The sequence below is a fragment of the Furipterus horrens genome, unplaced genomic scaffold (genome assembly GCF_987537825.1).
Source record: "Furipterus horrens unplaced genomic scaffold, mFurHor1.1.pri manual_scaffold_8, whole genome shotgun sequence".
Classification (NCBI taxonomy): domain Eukaryota; kingdom Metazoa; phylum Chordata; class Mammalia; order Chiroptera; family Furipteridae; genus Furipterus; species Furipterus horrens.
In genome coordinates this window covers 5,515,555-5,532,118 of record NW_028327178.1, presented here as the reverse complement: position 1 = coordinate 5,532,118, position 16,564 = coordinate 5,515,555, and the positions used below count along the sequence as shown (strand labels likewise).

Here is a 16,564-nt window from a genome sequence, read left to right as displayed (position 1 = left end):
CTTTGCCTTTTAACGGTGCCACAGATCAAGTTCAGAGAGTGCCTATCAATAAATGCCTTTTAAAATAATTTTATAATCAAAACGACATGAATAAATTGCAAACCTTGAGCTAAAAAAATCTAAAATAACACCCTTTTTTTTTTTTTTTTTCAGATAGGAGTAATTTTTGCAACCATAGTCTTAAATGAATTTGAACCTTCCCTAACCTTTTCGGTCGTTTCAAAAGAATTCCCGGTTTTGCAGCCATCACGTTATATTTCTCAGTTTAGCAATGCTAATGGAATTATAAATACTGTGAGGTAGTCAAATCATGAATAAAACATTAAACATCAAAGAACAGTTATTGTAGCCCATTTGACAGTGACTCACAATTCTACCCCGCGGGAGCTGGACAATGTGGCTGAGACGTACTTTAAATATTTCCAAAAAGTCAGCTGTTTGAGCTCAAAAGAAGAACAACATGGTCGTGGACTCCTCCTCCTCGTCCCCCTCACCATTATTTCACACCACACTTTTGAAAATCACAGTTGCGAACGCTGAGACTCTCATGATTGTGTGCGCTCACTGACAGGAGTCTACACGCCAGGGCGACCACACACGTGCTGGGGATGGAAGTCTATGCTGTTGATCCTGGGCTCCACTTCCATATATTCTGAGTCAGGAAACTTAGAAGGAGCTTGGAAATAAATATTTACGTGAACCGGCGAAAACGTTCTCACACAGTCAGTTTTGGAAACCACTCATCCAACATGGCCTCTACTGACAATCACCTGTGTTTGCAGTACTTTTGGGTTTGAATTAAGTCACAACCATTTGCAGCTTGAAGTTATAAGGTCACTAACTATGCAAGAATTAGGTACTTTTGTTGACCAATGAGATGCTACATCCATTGCTGATTTTGTTCAATGGTGTCTGATTACAGCCTCCAGAACAATCCAAATTACCTTGGATCCTGCAGATCCGAAGATTCTGCTCTTTCCCTGATTGCCAGTCATCTACATGATATAGGAAAATGCCAGAAAGGGTCAACATATGCATGCCTTCTTTAGAATTTGAAATTAGTGTTGAATATTCCCTCAGTGGCCACTCTAGCCATAATTCTAGATAATTGCTTTGTGTTTTAAACTCATTCTAAGTGAGCTTTTATATTTGTGCCAGATTTACATCCCATTGTCAAACAGTGATGTTACGAAGACTGCATGTTTTATCAACAACTACAGTGAAAACAGAATGTTTCTGTCTGTATTCATTGTCTTCACTGCCGCCCCGCCCCACATTTCAATTTTGAAACATGTATAACCTAAGAAAATTGAACTAACACAAACACCTGTGCACTGCTAAAGGCAGGGTCCCCGCAAGCCATTGAGACTTTCCAAGGTTCTCTTTACTCCAAGCAAAACGCACAGCGAAACCCTCTCCCACTTTGACCTGCTCGTCCCAGAACACCTGGCTGGACTTTTGGGCAGAGTGAGGCTCTCTTCCATCTGGGGTACTCACTTTGACTATTTGTTTTCTTGGCTCTGCAGTTCGTGAGTCCAATGGTCAGTTCTCCATTTCCTCCAGCATAGTTGCCATTAATGGGGTCTCACTACTCTGAGAGCTGGGACACCATCCACCTCTCCCCTCCAAACACACCTCACGTGAGTTTGTGAACGTGCCTGGGAATGTCATCTCAAGTGATTCATTGGCGGTGGGGTCGGCACTATATTCTTGTTCTTGTTGCTCTGTATACATTTGTGGAAGGACTTGTTTGGAACAACTCAACAGAATACTGTTGTTACCACTGCCAACTTATTGAATTTACGAGGCCTGGCATTTCTCTCTGGTGGTTACTTGCTTGCTTCAAATCACAGGCGACCAAACAATGAGATTAAATAGTTCTTTGACCTTCCTTTAGCTCTTAGCTGGTGGTTGGTTTTAAGATAAAAGCTAAACTCATATATATGAGGTCTCATACCACAAAAAGAATACACAGAGACAATCAAATAACAAAGTATCTTTTACACCTCATTTCTATATATTTTTAGCTCTAAACCATCTCCAAAGTTTAAAAATCCTGGGCCACATCATGAGAAAATGGTTTTGAAGTTTATCAAGTAACACCTTTTGAAAATAGTAGCTATTTTATTAGCCCCGGCTAATTAAGGCAATCTAGTCCGATAGAGTAAACCTGCGCTTCAAATATGCTGCTTTATCATCTCAGCGTCTTGCATTTATTAGGAGGTTGAAATGGTGGAGGGGAGCCTGAGTCAGAGGGCAGATGTTGTGGTCGGTGGGAAGAAATGCTTACATTTTCAGATCTGTCTCCATGAAGTGCGGAAAATCACCGCAAGTTAGCTGAGAAGAATCAATGGATTCTTGGCGAAAGGGTCGTTGCTAAGGAGAGTGAAATCCCAGAACAAATCACAGTGTAGGGAGCATGGCGGGGCGTTCTTGTTTTTCATTTTATGTACTCTTTCTCCCACATTTCTTTTTTACCAAAGTAAAATGATTTAGGAAAAAAAGAAATGAAATAACATCTTTAAAATTAAACCCCAAAGCATAGACATTAAGAAGAGTTGTATGGAAAACATTTTCCAGGCAGACCTTAATTCTACCTTGGCAGCTACCTTCTCACTGCTCCTTTCTTTTCTGTGTGTTTCAGACTTGGTTTCCCCAAAAGCTCAGAAATGGACCTGAGAATGGTCCTGCCTATGGGCAGAGTCTCCCCTTTCCCTTTACCTTCCAGATTCACCAACACACTGTTGTCAAATTTAAATTCAGGAACTTTCTAAAGGTTTGATAAATTTGCATCTTATTTTTCTACAGTGTTAGAGCTCATTAGCATTCTGTACAGTACTCACACCTCAAATTAAATAAGCACATTCTACAAATAATGCTATAAGATGTAATATTATAACAATGCCTTCTAGTAAAAATATAGAATGTCCTCAACCAACATTGTTGGGCACTCACAGCTCTTGCCGTCCTTTCCTCGTGGGGCTCGAAGCATAAGTGAGAAGTCAGAGCGACCCCGCATCCTTCTGGGACAGAGAGGAGAAGCTGGACTCCCTTGTCGTCCGGATCAGCCAAGACGTGAGTACCTGTAAGATCACCTGCTGTGATTTTCCCATGATGTCCGTGGGACCAGACAATCTCTAAACTACCTAAACATACAGAAGAAGATGGGTCCTCTTCGAAACTTGCTAATTTATGGGGGTTAAGGCTGTTGCTCTGTAAATGTATTCTAAAATCCATTACCGTTCCTCGGGATATTTCATCAAATATTTTTCTTCATTAGCTCCTCATGTTCACTTAATACATTTAGTGATGGAGTGCTTTTCTGTTTAAATGTGGATTTCATTGTTGGATGAGTTTAAGGAAAACTAATTTTTATGAAGTGCTTATTATATGCCTAGCATGTTCCTTTACATGAAGGTCTAATGTATTTCCCATGTCAGACCTTTAATGTACATATTACTTACTTCATTTTCAGATGATGAAACTGCAGTTCATTTTAAATAGCATGCTCTAATTCATCAAACAGACCAGGGATTCAAAACCCAGGCTGCCTCGAAAGTTCATGCTCTTTCTGTTATGCCATAACATGCCATGGAAAAAAGTAATTAGAAACAGGGCGAGTGAAAATTATATTTTTGTCAGCAACCATGTTTGAATAGGATACAGTGCAACACTTTGTTTTGTGGCTCTTAAACTAGCTTTGGAATAATGGCCAAAGTCAACAACTTCTCACACATTTTGAATAGCACCATTATTGACTTTATAAACACTTTTTTGAGTCACCCATTCCCATTAAGAAGTGATGGTGGCCATGTGTGCGAAGGCACAGACCCTTGCGTCCTGTGTGAGGAGACGCCCTGATTCTGGATTAAGGACACCTGAAAGAAATGAACAATCTCCCAAGGTATTTAACTTGAAAAGACATTGCTCATTTACTTTGTCTTGAAGGATTGCGTTCCTTCCTCATCACAGTTTAAATAGTCTCTGTGTTTGATATGATCTGAAGAGAAAAGTTTATTACTCAGAGTTTATTGTCATCATGAGTCATCCACAGTCTTTTATTTGTCGTTGGTTTCTCACTGTTTTTGACCTTTGGTTTCTGCTACTGTGTATTAATGGGTTGGGAAGGGAAGTGGGGTGCTCGACTGCTCAATGGGACTATTTTACGTGGGTAATTTTTTATAGTCTTTGGTGGAGCTCAAGTATAGGATGTGGTTGGGATTAATGACTAAACGAGCTTTGATGATTTCACGGTAGACTTCATCAGTTCAGTGTTTTAATGCCATCGGTATAATAATTGCGAGCTGTATGCAGATGCACCTTGCAAAGTCATTTAAATGTTAAAGCATTTAGAGCTGTCAGAAATTATATACACCTTCCGGCCCACTAACATATACTGGTATCATAAGGGGGGTAGTTCATCATTGCAAACTATTAAATAATAGAAAGAAGACATAGTTTTCAGGCTGAAGGAGATACACTATTGTTGATTATGAACAAACTAAATTAAATGTCAACTCATCTCAATGTATAAAAACACCATCATCATGATCAGACTTAGACCTCTTCTCAACAACGAAACCCTGCCAGTGTCACGTGTGGAAGCACAGATGAGCCCTGGATAGGACAGATGCAAAGTACCGACGGTATTGCTGTCCTTCCATCCCACACGCCACTCTCCACGTGGAGTAGAAATGCGTCAGTCTATTGATTTTACCGGCAGCCAACCATCTGAGCAGCCTTTGCTAGTCAGTTCAACAGGAATGCTCATGTAGTGTGTGCAGTCCTCGGTCAGTAGCTGAAAAGCTGAACTTCTCCAAAACTGTTTAAAAATCAAACGTATTACACTATGTTGTAATAACACACTGTTTTCAAGTAGTTTGTGTGTGTGGTGGTATGAACAGACTGTTATTTTTTATGACTAATGGGAAGAATTTAACTTGTTTTAAATGCGTTCTTACTCGACTATGAAGACATTCCTCTTTTTCACTTGATAGAAACATACTGAGATTATAAAACCCGTTATGCAGAAAGGATTTTTCTCTTCTCTCTTTTTTCTTACCTCTCATTTTTTTTACGCACTTAATATTTGAGGAAAATTAACTACAAAGAAAATCAAACCCTGCTCTATTTTTTTTTTGCATTCATGAGAAGGGTTGCTGGTTTTCTCGTGGATCTGACCATTTCCCCCTTCAGTTTCACATCAGTTTCACGTTGGGTCTAGTCGGATCCATCCATCTCTTATTTTTCCATATTCACTTCTTCCACGTGGTCCCATTTCTAAGTTATAAATATTGAATTGTTAATACATCCAAACATTTTTAAACAATAGGCATGGTAATTTGAACATTCTGGAAAAAAGGGGGGGCTTTCAATCTTCAAAGAAAAAAGAGAAAAGCTGTCTGGAAAGGGCCACCGTGCACCTCCGGAGCCACATGGAGGGCGTGAATGTAAATGCTGAGCAAGGGCTTGTGGGTAAAAGAAGGGGAGAAAAAAAATGTAAAAAATCATGATATTTTATTAGGGAAACTATTTCAGTATCCATGAAAGGCAGTGTATGTAATGTGAATAAAATGTTTCATTTGGGGCCATGCACATGCACCCAAAGGAGGAAACATGCCCTTGACCTCCCAAGAGCTTTGTATCCAAAATGCAAAACCTCCTGGGCCCAGACATTTTTCTTATTGCTTTTGAAACTCAAGGAGTGAACAAGAAAAGATTCATTTTTCAAATGGCAATCCCAGGTTGTCTTCTTTTGCTGGGGCTTCCCATCTCTTTCAACATGGACATGGGTAATATCTATATTTGGAAAAGAGAAAAGGGAAAAAAGAAAACAAACGCCCAAGGGAATAATATCATTAAACTTCAACATCCTAAACAAAATAGTAAATCCAGGGATGGATCTAGATTTTGGGGGACTGAAGCTCATACAAATTAGGAGCCTCCTTTTAAGAAAAACAATAGAACATATGGAGATAAAATTAGATACAAAATGAGTACATGTTTAAAATAGAGACGACATTAAGAAAAAATTGTATAAAAGCAGACAACCCAATTTGAATATATACATGTATAATTAGACATACCTCTGTAAAACATTTTTTTCAGTTTTTACTGCATATATTGGATTGCCCCTTCTTATGAATCTGTTTTAAAGTATAATATTCTATGAAGAAAATTAAAAATCTAGTTTTTATTTTTCACATACTGGGTTAAATATTTTTTTTCAATTGTTAGCTTAAATTCATTAAAATTGTGACCTCTTTATAGATCTTTAATATTTTTTCCCTGGACACATTATAATTCCTATGCAGATCTGATTTTTTTCTAGAAAAATTATCTTACATATTAATGATCCTTTTAAATAAATATCTTTGTGCAGCTGCCGATTGATGACCCTCCAGCCCCTTCTCTGACCCCCACACCCCATTCACCACCCTCGCCCTCCCTGCTGGCCTCGTGAGATCCTCGCGCCCTACTGCCCACAGGAGGACCCCAGAGAGGGTCTCGGTGGGGAAGCAAGATCTCTGCTACAGTAGACATGCAGTGAAAGGTTTTCAGGGGGTGAGTGGCGCTCACGGGCTCTGAGCAAAAGTGAGGTTCAGAATCGTAGGGAGGATCAAGAACCATGTCTGCTTCTGGTGACTGAAATGACGATGGATAAGGAGCATCACTAAATTCTATCCTGACGTCCACAAAGAAGACAGAAGAGGGGAGACTCATTGTATGGGGAAGCCACCACCGAAAGCAGAGGTTTGGCCCCTCCCCTTACCTCCTGCAGGTAGCATCTTGTAGAAGGGTAGGCACTCTCAAAGTGTTCAGAACTTGATTGATCCCAGCGGAGTAGAGTCTTGCACAGAGTGTTAAGACTTCCCAATACCCTGTTCCAGACTCGAGACTGCCCTCCTGGTGCTAACCTGAAGAGCAGCTGCGTTTACTGCACAGACTTGAATTATTTAACAAAATTGGATTAAACTAGCAAGTGTTTCTGTGGGTATCTGTGTTATTTAGCAGTCTAAACAACTAATAATTATAGACCTAAAAATCGACAATCTCAAAGAAATTAGAAATTTATTTCCTGCTCCTATGCTCATCCAGGCTCGGTGCTGCTGGTTGAAGAAAGGTCTTTGCCTGGTCACTCAGGGACCCAGGCCCATGAGGTCCTTGCCATTTTCAACTCGTTATTTTGAAGGTTTCCAGAATAATCTCAGTCCCAGCCTGCACAAAGCAGGAAAAGAGCATGGTCAGGAGTGTGTGATGAATTGTAAGGGTTCTGACTGGGAGTAATGGTATTCCCACTGTGGAAAACCTAGTTACATAGATGTCAGTGTTTAACTGCAAGATGAGCTGGCTGGTGTGCTCTAGCCATGCACTCAGGAAGCAGCGAAAATGCATTTGGTAGACAGCTCTCTCCAAAGGTAATTCTGAGACGTTCTTGTTAGCCTCTATAATCTTTTTGTGTGTACCTGAAAGAATAGACCTATTTAAGTTACAAGAAAAGATGCCGAATTATAATCAGGACATTTTATCTTCACTCTCTACTTTTGAGATGACTCTCTTTAGAGATTTACTGAATGAATATTGCACTTTTAATATCTATTTTTTATTTTACCCAGCCACAAAGTAATTTAATTATGTTTCTTGGGTTTTTTTTCTCCTTAATTCATTTAGGTCTTTAAAGGCATGAGCCTTTCTTCCTCTTATATGCATAAGGGCAAAGATTGAGGCAAGCAGTAATAATATCTAAATGTAACTGAATTACTCCGAGCTGCTTATTTTTATTTTTCAAAGAGAAAAGCAATGATTTAAGGGCTATCTATAACTCTTCCATGTGGTTATGAACATGAATATCTTAGAAATGACCTCTAATCATTGTAGGGTGGGTTTGCATGATTAAAACCCTAATATTTGCTGATATGTTGTTAATTGAATTACAGTGCAGCAAAACTAATTTCATCATTGAAACAGACATAACTATACCACAGAAAGCAACCTAGGACATTCTGCTTAACAACTGACCTTGTGGCCTTGTTGTGGGTCCTGGCCACGTGGCAGCATGGCACACAGAAATCATGACAATATTTGGTAGCTTCCTGGTGTCAGTGGCAAGGCTCTCGCTGTCTCCTTCTCATGTGACCTGCTGGGAAGTCTGGAGAGCCAACATCTAAGAAGCCTAAATGGGAACTTCCAGTCTAGAAAACAGATCCAAATCTCTTAGGTTGCGAAGCTAATTAGATACCATCACAAGTATGCTTGGTTCATAATTTTATAATCTAAGAAAGAACACCTTATACTAAAATATCATGTCTTGTTTGTGTTGAATGGGAGTCCAGGATGGAGAAACATACTCAACATTCTTTATCCAATGGTGTGTATAGTAAGCAATACAATTAAATAGGAAAATAAAATTCTAATATAAACTTTTTATTTGAGGCTAATTCTTATAGAATAACATGATAAGCATTGATAACTCGTCTTTCTGCCTTGGCCTGACTCACTGGATAGAGACCCAGGCAGCATTATAAAAATTAGAAAAAGTTCTTTGAACGTCATGTTTGCTAGAGCCCTTGGGGGCTCTTGAGGAGACCCTGGCTCAGGCACCCTCAGGATGTGAATGGCTTCAGCTCACCAAGACCAGACATGTGGAAACAGTACATGTTGGTATGTGTGTGGCTTGCAGGATGCTCCGCGTGCAGGCGCTGCTGATCATTTGATGCAGCAAAGAGTCTGCCACAAAGAAGCTCATCCTGGTTAATGAGGAGGAAGCTATTGAATGATTGGGTGCAGTTCTTTACATCAAAGTAAGATTCAGAAAGGGGCACCCCATTCAAAATTCAAAATGGTTCTTCCTAGAGGATTAAAACTATTGATCTCTGCTTATGCATCTAGTCTTCGACCACATTAAATATATCTAATTTGTCATCCTGTGTTGGTAGCGAAGTCTTTTCCAAATTTATCATCATAAAATGAAGCTAAATTTTACTGATTACTTTTCTTACCTTATTGCATTAGCTAGAACTCCCAAGATAATATTGAAAATCTGTAGTGAGTTTGATTCTTGATTTTAATAAAACTGGAATGAGCAATTATCATTGAATATCATTTGTAAAATTTTAGCTATTATGTAGTCTTCATATTGTTCTATTGTTTTGTCTACATTCTGGTGCCACTCATTTTTTTTTGAAAATTATTGCATTTAAAAAAATTTTTAAGTATATTTTATTGATTATATTGTTACAGTAGTTCCAGATTTTTTCCCCTTTGCTGCCCTCTTGGTGACACTCATTTTTAAATTAGGAATACTTGTTTTTTGTTGTTTTTTGTTGTTGGTGGTGATTTTTTTTTTTACTTCTCTTAATGTCAATATGTGGAATAAGCAGGAGTATAACATACATAGATAATACCATTGCATGCATTTAGAAGTTACATGGATAGTACATGTAAAACATACTAACAAAATAAAAGCCACATAGATAAGCAAGAATTTGTATACAATTTAAACCAAAGTTGTTAAATTTTATCTCAGGATGATAAATCTTAACCACTTTAAGTTCTATAAAGATTTCTGCCCTCACAGATGGTTTATGAGTTGAGGTACGAAAGGACTGAGCTCGGGAGCTATTTAAAACATTCAAAGCCACAATATGACTTAAGGTAAATAAAGGTTTATAACCTCATTCCACAAAATAGCTACTAGGTTTTGAGTAATTTTAAGTGTTGTTCTAGCCTCAGCAACTAATGGAAGATTCTCCATGATATTCAAAGATATTGGATAATTTTTTGGATAATTTTTAAGACTTAGAATTTGTTCTAGATTTGCTTCCATTATCTGAATATAATTTTGTATCAAGTCATTTTTAAAAGAATTAAATATTGTCTCACCATGACAAGTTATTCATATGTTCTTTTTAAAGAAACTTCCATTACAAATAAACATTTTTAAAAACGTTTAAGCTCTTATTTTAAAACTTAAGTATCATAAAATAATTTTCTCAGCAAAATAGATGTGCAGAAGATTTCCTCCATTAAATAGTTGTTATTTGACACCCAGTGTTCTGTCCTGTTTTCAGAATCCTTTCTTGAACTTTTATCACTATTTCAAAACTGAGATTTCTAAAAGTAGCTACATTTTCGGTCATTCTGTGCCACAGCAAACATATGTTAAAGAGTGAGCAATTTCTCTGAAGATAATACCACGCTCTTTCAAACCATGCTAGTGACTCAACTGGCCTGAGTCTCAGAGAGTACAACTTTGTGAGGGATACTGAATAGTTTTTGGATGAGTTATACATATTTATAAATGAATTGTTAATGAGAACTTCAAAAAATGAATGCATTGCCATTGGCTAAATACCATTTTATTTATTAATTATAAATACTCAAGGTACTGTAAATATTTATGTTTTAGCTAACCTCCTGGAGGAGCAAAACATGTGAGAATTGTTTTGAGGTATTTTAAACACTATGACATCCTTACTTTTCATTGAGTGTAAAGTATACTTTAAAATAGGTCATTTTAAGAAAAAAATGAAGCAATTCAGCTCTTAAGTGATCTTTTCCTAATTTACGTGATTAGAAGTTGGAAGAGAGAAAAGCAATATCATTGTCAGTCACTTGTTTAATTTGGGCGTCACCTAAAGAAGACAATAGTTTATCTTAAATCTTAACACTTGGGTCCTAGTAAGCATAGCAAAGTCAATAACTCCCAAATCCCTCTCCACTTTATTTGATTTTTGCTCCTCAAAATATTAAATCTGATTCTTCTGCTTTACAAATAGAATGCATATAAAATTGGTTCAAAACAATGACCAAAACCAGCGAAAACAAGTAGAACATATTTTCAGATAGAACGATTAAAATGTTGCACTAAATCAACTGACTAATATAAAGATAATAGCATATTGCTGCCACTCCCATTTTTTATTCTAAGTGCTCTGCATTTATGGAGTTCTGCCCTGGGTGATTTTCATAGCAGCTGTTAACTGCTGTCATTTATGAGCTCCCTTATTATAGTTCAAAATGGAATTGTAAGTGAGAAACTTGCACAAGTTAACGTTGACAGGAAACTCACAGTCCGGTAAGATTTGCTTAATGAACTTGATGCAATAGAATTTGAATCATTGTCAAGCATTTATAGGATGTATTGTTGAAAAGTTTTTAATTTTATAACTAAAGCACAACAATTCAGAGGGTAAGTTCATATGAGGCAAGTGACAATTACACATAGCATCATTCTGAACATTACAGAAAGAGTAACTATTCCTTTCTCTGGCGTCTTTTACTCTTCTTTTCTTTTTTTCCTTCCCTTATGGATAGGTGAATTTTTTTTCACTACCTCTGAGTTGTAATTTGTGGGACAGAAAGAAATTTTGCTTAACTCTAAATATCTTATTTACTGGCCACAATGTCTGAATATTTGGCTAGTATGTTACATCCAAATTATTAGATCTTAAAGTCAAATGTATAGATGACATCTGCCCTACTACGCAAAATAAATATTACTTATTATTATTATGCATAGTTTGCATTTTTCACTTAAGCTATTCATTTAATCTTTAAGATAAATTACATCTGAATAAGTATTTTCAGGATAACTGTCAAGAAACTAGCTCATTTACTTAGTTGGAGTTCATGTTAGGTAGCTGGTGACCTAATAGGATTGAGAGAGAGATTGTGAATTAAGAATATCTTTAGAGTATGAAATTCTAGGTGTATCTGCCCTTGTAGAGTAACTCCAAGTCATTCCCAGTTACCTGGGTTGAAGGAGACATTTGTAAGCCAAAAACAAGTATAGAGTTGCTGAAAGAAGAACAAAAATATCTGAAAAGAAGGTAGAAATTGTAAGCAAAATCTAATCATTCACTCACTCATTCATTCATTCATTCATTCATTCACAATGCCCTCCATCCCCTTCCTGGATCACAGAGACTCCACTGACCTTAATGACATGGGAAACATGCTTCGTTCATCTGAGAGAAGGAAGGTTAAACACAAACTATTGACCTGATATTTTATTATGTTTCTGAAATACCTCTCTGAACTCTTCATACGCTTAAAAATAAAATAGACTTCATTAGGAGACTGTACTTACTGTGTCATTCACAACAGTATGATATAAACCATTGTCTTTAAAATTGTTTCAGGCAATGTTTAGTCTGCTAAACACAGTAAATGCAACTCATTCTGTTCACAGAGGTTTCCATGCCTCTTGCCAAATAAAGCTCTAGTTGTACAACAAAGGATTTTTAATTTCTCAGGTTGGGAGACTCTGACTCCAATTTTGTGTGCACTTTTACAAATACGTAACTGTGTAAAAACACTTTTGTAGTACCTTTTGTAAACAAATATTGAGTTTGATGACTTTTTCTCTTAAATATATATTAATTTTGTTTTACAAAGTTTTCAGTTATTCATGCTCATTATATCTTCCCAGGGAATTTCAGCATATGCTTATTGAGTTACTGGTAAAAGCTTCTTGGTTGGTTTGTTTTGGTTAATTCACGCGGGGAGAACTGACCTTTTTCCAGTACAAAGCCTTCCCGTCCAGAAGCAGGCACGTCTCTCCATGCCTTTCCACCGTCTGCCATGCCGTCTTGTAGACGTCTTAGATATCATTCCTACGGGTGTTAAACGGCTCTCGGGAGGTGTATTGCAAAGTACTTAACAGTGACCTGTGTGGTCTAGTAACTATTTCCTTAGGTGTTAGTTCTCTCGGTTGATATTGGGTTGGCCAAAAAGTCCGTTTAGTCATTTTCATAAAATAAAAGGCACACTTTTCATTTTCACCCATAGATTCATTGATTTGGATATCTTGAGTATGTCAGCTGTCTCCTGCTATTGGCCTCTAGTGGGCAGAGGGCAGGGGGGCTGCTAAACACCTTTCAATGCCTGGGGCAGCCCCACGGCAGAGTTATATGACCAAAATGTCAATAGTACCAAGAAACTTCGCAGATCACTTTGGAGACATGTTCAGTCAGTCACAGCCCATTCTCCATACACTGCACACATCTTTTCTGTGGTTCAGTTGTGTTTTTACTTTTCTTGAAATAATGAAGCATAATGTGCCAAAAATGTTGTGTATCTTCTTCCATCTTCAGTATTAAAATGGCTGCACAATAATTCACCAATTTTGATGTTTTTTTAAATGCACGCTGATATGACAGCTGTCACAATACCATCTAACAAAATTGTTTTGAATGAAGTTAAAGACAACTAAGCGCTCATATGAAAAAAAAAACTAAATGGACTTTTGGGCCAATATTTGCACCTTATTTTATCATGTTTGTATTTTCTCAAAAACTTAGTGAATTTGGGTTGTTTGCTCATCTTTTTATTTTGCTCTTTAAAAATTGTGATATTCTACTACATGAAATGCTCGTAATTTGGTTACATGGTATCAGATATCTCTTCAGTTATGAAAAAGTGTTATTGGGACATAAATTTTAAATTTTCCTAAATTATTTCTTAATGGATAGCTTCATTTTTCTTTCCACTCTTTTCCATTTATCTCAATTTTGAATTACAATAATATAAAAATCACTTTTCATTTACTTTAGTGCTTCCATAAATATTGTATATAATTTATTATTTTCCCATAAATAAGCATACTTTTAGAAAGAAGCACTTTCTCTTTAATGCAATTTTGCCACTTTTGTATTTTGTAGATTTTTTGGGCTTCACTGTTTCATTTATTTATTTTGAACTGCTGCATATACATTTCATCTTATACATTCTCATAAATATTATGGGTGGCTTTAAATGGGATTATTTCACTTTTTAGAAATGATATAGGAATCTTATTCCTTGAAGCTGAAATTTGAGGACTGCATTAAGTGAATGTTTATTGCCAGTTTGGACAATTAACCTGGATTCGTGGGATATTCTAAAAAGCAATTTTCTCCACATTGAAACCCCTTAAGCAGAGGCACATGTTTCCACATCGGATTATTTGAAAGTCTCTTCTTTATTCAAGGTATAGGCTAATATGTTGTGATCCTGTTTTAGCTTCTTTTATTACAGATTCAGGGCAATAGCTAGTCCTCTGGAGAGCTGCCCCTCACAGAGAATGCATTATACTTCTGGGCCAGGATGCATACGGGACAGCGGCTGAAGCCGTGTGGATGAGAATCTCTCTGCCAGCAAGTTCTCTCTGAGCTGAAGTTAGCACACCCCAACCAAGCCCATCTGTTGCTGGTTTACAGAGTTAACATGATCTCAGATGTGTTCTGTTTACCCTGGGGCCTTGTCTGCATCTGTGACACCTAAAAATAAATTAGAAAGCTTATCTTTTTCAGGAAAGATCTGTCCTTGACTGGGAAAACCCGGGTGACTTAAATGCTGAGCCTTACAATTCATTGTTTTAATATTTATTGTGTTTATGCTTAAAAGTTCATCCTTGATAAGTATCTTATGAAGATTTATGGTCTATATAAAAGTCTTCAAATGGATGCAGTTCTGCAGATAGTAGTCAGTTGAGATATTCTACATGACTTTCTTTACTTTTTTCCATGCTTAGGTATGCAGACATTGTTTCTTAATGCTCTCTGTCAGAGTCCATCTACAATATATTTAGGAAAAAATAGGTGTGTGCCTATTTTCCCATAAAACAAGAGTAGAAACAGGGAGATTGTATTAAAATAAATCAATGGAAAGTCAAGTGAGATATTGAATGGCTTTACATAGTACATACACAATAAAATAAATAAATAGTTTGTAAAAATATAGATATATTGATACCTAGGTAGGTAGATAAATTGACAGATAGATAGATGATATAAGGTTGACTGAAAATGGGTATGAAGGATCTTTGTAGGGTAATAGAAATACTCTTAAATTTATTTGGATGATATGTGCCCAGCTCAGTAAATTGACAAAAAAGAAAACTTAGTGTAGATATAAATTGGGTGACTTGAAATCTAGCAACAAATATAAAAATTTAATAGATCTGTTAAACATTTCTATTGTTGACACCATTCTAGATGTGCCCCATCTTATCCCCTTTGCTCCCCACACCCACCCCCCTCCCCACACCCTGGCCTTCACCACATTGTTGTGTTGAGTACGTGCTTCATATGAAGAAAAGTGGTTATTGACCTGAAAGCTTTCAGTCCAGTAGGAGCCTACTGAGGAGCCTGGCAAAGGTCTCCTTCAGTTCTCTTAGCAATTTGTTTTGAATCTAGCACTTCCTTTTCTCTCTTTTCATCTCCCAGGTGAAACTCTCCCTATGGTCTTGCAGGTTTCCCATCTTCTCCACTAGTGCCTCTAACATATCAGTCATAGTTATTTTAAGTTCCCTGGCTGAGAGCTCTAGCATCTGGGTTGCATCTGAGTCAAGTCCTATTGATTATTTTGTCCATGGACAGGTTTTCTTTTCTTTTGTTCCCTCCTTGCTTTCACGCCTTTCTGAACATTCTTGCTTGAAATTCAGATAGTGTGTGTATTTATTCCTGGGAATGAACATGTCTTTTCTTTTTTTCCACTCTGCCTCTGATGAAAGTGGGAATGTGGACTGGAGACTAAGTAAACAGGGGTTGATCTGGATTTCAATTTTGTTACGATGGTCTCCTCTAATGAACCACAGGCTTCCCATTCTTGCAGTGTTACCTGGTTCTTAGGGTGGAGTCTATTGATTGGAGGGGTTTTCTTATTATGTCCTTTACTCTAGGGCATCCTTTGGACCTTCAGTTCAGAGATGGTTCTTTCCAATCTCGTGCTCCTCTCCTAGCAGCACTATGGTGTTGCTTGCTTCTTAGAGCTTTCTAGTTTGGTGGGGTGGATAAAGTGGCTCTCTGTTGCCATGGGTCAACCTCAGGCTTAGCAGGATACTGCATCTTGACAAAGAGACTTTTTCAGTAAACCTGACCCTCTCCTGGTGGTTGGCTATCTCTAATGGTATATGCTCAATCTGGGGTCCTTTCCCTACCCAGATAAAGAGGTAATTTTTTCTATTTTATTATTTAGTCATGGAGATGATAAGGTGTGTTTTCCTCCCCCCCTGAAAATTAAGACTTTTGGTCCATAGGCAAGAACGATGCAAGTGATCTATATGTATAATTTTTCTCACCACGATGTCTGCTCTTTTCTAGACTTTCACCACTTAGGGAAGCTTTATGCAGTCTTTCTCCAGTTTTTGGTTGTGAATATTCTGTGAAGATGCAGAGAGAACAGTCTAAGAACAGGTGCAAACCACTTTTGCCTGAACCTTCCTTTGGCTCTAGACACTCACGGTCACCCACCATCAGCTTTTTGCAATTTTTTTTAAGTGATTGAATTCTTCCTAATGGCTTATTTAGGAGTGCTTCTTTCACCTCTCTTCATACCCACATAAATATGTATTGAAGCCCCCGGCTCTCCTCAGAAGTACTTATGAGTAATATCAGGCTTCTTTGCCCTGTTTTCTCAGCAATCTGGTGGCGCTAACAAAGACAAATTAAGGGATGGTCAGTGATACAGAGGGCCTAGCTGAATTTGGAGTCCCTGAAATTGTATTGCTATTAGTGAACATGATGCCTACTATTCACTGCAGTTTTCAGTAATCTGACTTTAAAAAGAAAGAAACTAAATG

At 37.4% G+C, this 16,564-nt stretch overlaps 1 long non-coding RNA gene across 1 annotated transcript in view; it reads left to right on the top strand.

Annotated features, from left to right (window-relative positions):
* Positions 1-14,101, top strand: part of LOC150002463 (uncharacterized) — a 50,361-nt gene extending 36,260 nt beyond the window's left edge. The window contains exons 2-3 of the long non-coding RNA XR_016512610.1: positions 2,958-3,075; positions 14,020-14,101. This is a non-coding gene — a long non-coding RNA (uncharacterized LOC150002463). The remainder of the gene's footprint in view (positions 1-2,957; positions 3,076-14,019) is intronic.
* Positions 14,102-16,564: the final 2,463 nt, after the last annotated feature.